This window comes from Phalaenopsis equestris, unplaced genomic scaffold (assembly GCF_001263595.1).
Source record: "Phalaenopsis equestris unplaced genomic scaffold, ASM126359v1 Scaffold200753, whole genome shotgun sequence".
Lineage (NCBI taxonomy): Eukaryota > Viridiplantae > Streptophyta > Magnoliopsida > Asparagales > Orchidaceae > Phalaenopsis > Phalaenopsis equestris.
In genome coordinates, this window is record NW_018220560.1 from 1 (window position 1) to 6,352 (window position 6,352).

The following is a 6,352-nucleotide window of genomic DNA, read 5'->3' on the forward strand; positions in this document are numbered from 1 at the left end:
ATTCTTAAGTGATGGGCTTAAGCTAGGGAGATGATTATTTACTTATCTTAAGACTAAAATTGGTAATGATGTGATCTTTCAATAAGAACATATGTCACTTAAACCAAAATTTTAACCACCACCAATTTCCCCCGTTATGATTATTAAGGGATTGGTAGTGACTTAGGCTCGATGTCTAAACTCAATTGATTGGATTTAGAAGAAAATATGATTGGTGGTTATTTGGTGGTTAACATCTGTAAATACTACAAGCCTAACTTTAATTGTGGGCACCACAATCTTTCATGACTCAAACCTGCCTTAGAGGAACTTACCAACTTAACTCTTAAATGAAATATCAATTGATTAATGGAGTGTCCTAGCCTTGGGATAAATAGAACATCAAGTTTTCACATCAAGTTTTCTTAAGAAATGGAATAGCCTTAGTTTAACCTTGGATGATTAATAGAACGATATGATAAGTCCTAAATGAACTCAAAATGCTTCAAGAAATCTTCAAACTAGTTTAGGGTCATGCTCCAAACACTTTGGAATCTCTTGAATATTTTGAAGGGCAAATTGAACTTGATATATTTTGTTCTAAAATCATCCACTAAGATCTTCCGAGACTCAATAAAGTCAAAAATTGGGGTTTGGTAGCTACACCTTCATCTACTCCGGCAATTTAAATTCCTTGCTAAATTATATACACGTTGTCAAAGCTAACCTTTCAGCTTTGGTGGTTAACATCTGTAAATACTACAAGCCTAACTTTAATTGTGGGCACCACAATCTTTCATGACTCAAACCTGCCTTAGAGGAACTTACCAACTTAACTCTTAAATGAAATATCAATTGATTAATGGAGTGTCCTAGCCTTGGGATAAATAGAACATCAAGTTTTCTTAAGAAATGGAATAGCCTTAGTTTAACCTTGGATGATTAATAGAACGATATGATAAGTCCTAAATGAACTCAAAATGCTTCAAGAAATCTTCAAACTGGTTTAGGGTCATGCTCCAAACACTTTGGAATCTCTTGAATATTTTGAAGGGCAAATTGAACTTGATATATTTTGTTCTAAAATCATCCACTAAGATCTTCCGAGACTCAATAAAGTCAAAAATTGGGGTTTGGTAGCTACACCTTCATCTACTCCGGCAATTTAAATTCCTTGCTAAATTATATACACGTTGTCAAAGCTAACCTTTCAGCTGGAAGGAGTGGGATGAATCGACAGGTACGCTTTTAAGTTATTGCATCGCGATCTACTTTTGTTTATTTGCACCTCTCATTTTCTGTTTGTAAACTTGCATGTTAAATAATGATGCCACCCTGCATGACAAAACCAAAACTGTTAGGATAGCCGCAAAATTAAAACTAATATTTAAAAAATAAAGTAAAAAAATTCACTGCCAAAATAGTCAAAATATAAGACAACTCAAAATTTAATCAGAACAAAATAAAGTAAAAATTGCAACTAAATTAAGATGTTTCTATCGGATGATCAGAAATCCCTCGGATGAGGTAACCTACGGTTGTTAACGAGATTTCTCATGGTCTAAATGAAAGTACAAAACTCATTAAATTGGGTTTAATAAATTCATTTGGACTAAGTGAATCTGAAAGAAAATAATGGTGTCAGAACAAGAACTATAGGATCCTAATCGGTGTTGCTCTAATCAACTATAACATTCCCCATAACATTTAAATAACCATAACTTTAGGAGACATTTGATTTGACTTCAAAACTTCACACACTAGAAAATTTAAACTTGTCACAACGAAGAGCTTTGAGCTAGCATTGTGGACAGCACGACCATCTTCAACAACAAAACATTTCTACACCAGCTAAACCATTCCTTAGAATTAAACAACAAGCCATGAAATTTTGAGGTTGTCCGCCTAGTGCGACATAAATCTTCAACCTTATCGTTAGGCCTTTGTATAGCCTTGCTATGCAATTTAAGCCTTAACCTGTTTTAGGATTCCAAGGTTATCATCCATCACGACATAAATCCTCACATCTTTCAGGCTATTTGTGTGATCGTTTAACATGAATATAAGTCCTAATTAATAAAATTGGCAGGATGAAACACATAAATTTTTCTCATCTAAATTGAAGCCAAACAGTAGGATAGTTTGCGAAGTCACTGAGGTTCTCTTCAGGATCTGTAACATCTCCTAGTTCATTTTTTTTTGGATTCCACAAAAAATTTTCCAAATTTGAGTCATTCACTTTCACACCTCTTTTTTTTATTTTGTTGAAAAGTTCTATTCCATTGACCTCTTTGAAGACAGTATCCTCTTATTTATATAGAGAGTTTTCTTAGGTGACTTCTGTTGTCTAAGATGTAATTAACTATAAAGTCTTACCTTTATAGGAAACTTTTTTCAAACCCAGCTTAATATAAACCCTATTTAATTTCTCATATTAAATAGGGGAACTTGTCGGCTTATAAAAAAAAAATGATTTCGCAGACCAAACGGATGTCGTATATTTCTTTGTATTTGATCGAGCCTCATCCTCAAGTCTTGTGTTTATCCTTCAGGATAGATACATGATTTGAGGTACTTCTTTCATCTAAACTTTGAATGATATGGGGTCAGTTTGATTTCATATTTTTCTAAAAACTATATATACATATGTAAATTAAAATGTCTTTCCAAAGCGAGCGACGTGATTCCAATTCTGACAACCTTTCAAAGGGCAACTCCTTAACTAAATAGTATCAACAAATGCCGAGAAGATGACATGTACGCTTTTATAGTGCTATTTAAATTCTGGCATTTTATTTTCTACAAATATTATAAACTACTTGGGTGAGTAATTTACTTCACTTGAAAAATTAAAACAACTTTTAAAAAAAAAGACTAATCAGCATTTTCAAAACCTAAAACAAAATGTTTCAAAGGTAACCATAAATCCTTTAAAATTTCACTAAACATAAAATATCCTTTTAAATTTACGGGAGTCCCTTGGAGGAATTAACCCACGGTTGTTAATAATATCTCCCTGGTTTAAATGTGTTTCACAGCTCATTTAAGCTAGGTAAATTCAAAAGAAAATAGTGATACCGGAATGAGGGAACCGTGGTTTCCTAACCAGTGTCGCTCTAATCAACTTTAACATCCCATAATATTTAAATAACTATAACATTAAAAAACACTTGATTTAACATTATGACTTCACACGTTATAAAACTTAAACTTGCTACGACAAGGAGCCTGAAGCAAGCATTGTGGGCAACACGACCACCTTCAACAACAAAATATGTCTACACCAGCTAAACCATACCTTATAATTAAACATCTGAGCCATAGGACTTCGAGGTTGTCAGCTTAGTGCAACATAAATCCTCAACTTTTCTTTAAGCTTTTGTATGGCTCTGCTATACAATATAAGCCCTAACTTGTTTTAGGATTTCAAGGTTTGCGTTTGTCACAACCTAAATCCTCACATCTTCCAGGTCATTTGTGTGATCGTTTCATATGGATGTAAGCCCTAATTAATAAAATTGGCAGGATGAAATATTTAAATATTTCTCCTCTAAATTGAAGTCAAATAGTAGAATAGTTTGGGAGGTCACCGAGGTTCTCCTCAGGATCTGTGACAGCTCCTAGTTATTCTTCCTTTGGATTCCAAATATAAATGTTTCAAATTTGAGTCATTCCCATTTCACATCTCTTTTTCTGATCTCATTGAGAACTCCTATCCTTTGAACTTCTTAAATATAATATCCTCTGATTCATTATCAAGAGTTTTCTTAGGTGACTTCGTTTATCTAAGATGTAATTAACTGTACGGGCTTTCCCTTATAAAAAGCTTTTTCGAACTCAGCTTAATATAAATCTTATTTAATTTCTCAAATTAAATAGGAAAACTTGTCGGCTTATAATAAAATGATTTCGTAGACCAAATAGATATCATATCTTTCTTAGTTTAGTTGATTGAGCCTCACCGTCAAGCCATGTGTCTATCTTTCAAGATTGATACATAGCTTGAGGTATGGGCGCTCTTCCATTTAAACTATGAAAGATATACGATCAGTTTGACTTCATTTTTTTAAAAATTAAATATATATGTAAATTACAATGTCCATACGAGGTGGGCGACGGGATTCCAATTCCGGTGACCGGCAGCCTCCACAGACCCCCTCTAAAATTGAATCGACATTGAGCGATACATATACTTACATTATTTTTAAAGGGGATTTGACAGTTTAAAGATTTCTAAAAGATAAAAATATTTTCACTGAAGTTATTTTTGTTCAGATTAATTTGCATATTTGTTATTGTATTTGCAGTGTATTTTATGATATTGAAAATATTTACAAAATTAACACACTAAATCTACCAGTATCAATGCTTGACAACTTTTCATATATAAGACATCTTTTCATTGATGGATCTACCCAACAAGTTGGCTAGTTGATCAGTCAGGGCGGCCGACCAAATGATACAGGTGACTGATTTCTTCTATGATAAGTATTTTTTAAACATACATAATTGCCCTTAAGTATCTTACTTCTTTAAAATAAAGTTGTGATAAGAGTAAAAGGTTTTAAATATCAAAAATTCAAATATAATATTTTTACTTTTCTTATTTTGACCTATCTTAGCACTATATTTACTCCAGTCCTAAAGTGCTCCCTTGAGGCTTTTTTGGGTTGATTTTTTATCTACATTACCAGTCGACTAACAGACCTTCAGCAAATTGATATGTACATTGGTCTTCATCTTTAGTTTGGCATTTTCTCTATGTAGAGCTATTTGCTTGTGATAGTAGCTCATTGATCAATAATGATGTTGGTTAATTTTCTCTCCAAAGAGGGGAGTTGTTATTCGTTCACCTTGGAGGAGAATTGTTGATTATGTTACCCCAAAGCAGAGTTGTTGATTCACTCATATTTGAGGAGAATTGTTGATTCACTCACTCCGAAGGAGAGTTCATTATTTCCTCACTCTAAATGTGTGTCTTAGATTTTCTCGAATCCGATCGTGCGACAAAAACGTGAGAAATTGCCCAGAATGTGACTTCAGGCGCAAAACGATGGGTCAGCCGGGAGAGTTGAGACGCAGGATTACGGGCCAAAGCGAAAAAGCCAGTTGGTTGGAGAACCATCAACACAGGGAGTTAGCCGGGAGACCTATGCTGCTGGACTGCGGGTCTCCTAAGTGATGCGTTTTCTGGCGCGGGAAGGTGGGTCAACTGGGTGAGGTTTCAAGTGCAGAACATTGGGTCGGCCACGAGAGTGGGTCGGCCAGGAGAGCGGGTCGGCCGAGAGAGTGTCGGCGTAGGTAGGATAACATGTCGTTTGAGGGACGTTCGACACATTAGATTTTTTTAGGACGGAGGGTGAGCAAGCCAACTGGATGATGGGAGGGTGACCGTACAAATGGGGTGGTCAGTTGGTTGGTGCATGCAACTTCGACAGTGGCGCGCTCGGCTCGTCGATCCCGTTAAGATCTTTCTTGGTCATTCTTAATCATATGCTTGTTGATCGCACTAAATGCTGGATCCAAGATTATCATTTTGACCATTCCCAAAACATAGAACATGAAACCAAGGGAGAGGAAAAAGAGAGAGAGAGAGAGAGACAAAGAGACGGAGAGGAAGGGGTGACACAATGATTACCCCCAACATGACAAAGTGGGGGTATTCACGAGGCTCTCGGGCCCCTTTAATACAATAAGAATTTTTTTTAAAAAGGAATGGGAGAGTGATGCCTAAATGACTAGAGTGCCAAAATGACTTCCACCATTTACATGAAAATATCATCCTATTAGAGACCATAGATGGATCTGAAAAATTACATCATCATATTTGAGAGTTACAAGTCATATTTTTAGAAGTTACAAGTCATTATGCTCTTCAGAGTTACAAGCCATTAAGTTCTTAGAAATTACAAGTTATTACACTTCTTGGAGTTATAAGTCATTATGCTACTGGAGTTAATGGTCCTCATTAGCGCTTTTCATATGTTTGACTTTTTTCATATACCCGACATCTTTTCACTGCTGGATTTACCCGGCAAGTTTGCTAGTCAGTTGGCTGGGGTGGCCCATCCGGTGATACAAGTAGGGTGTAAACAAACCAAACACGAACTAATAGAGCTTGTGTTCATGTTCGATTCGATTGAAATTTAGTTTTTTTGAAATAAGCTCGGGTTCGAAATTGTTCGTGAAGTCACTGTTCGTGTTCGTTTCTTAACGAACGAGCCGAACACGAGCTATTCGCGAACAACGAGTCAGTTTGACATCCCTAATATTAATATATATAAATAATATATTATACTAATTATATAACCTATATTATATAAATATATAATATCTATATTAGTATATTACTAATATAATATATTATTATATT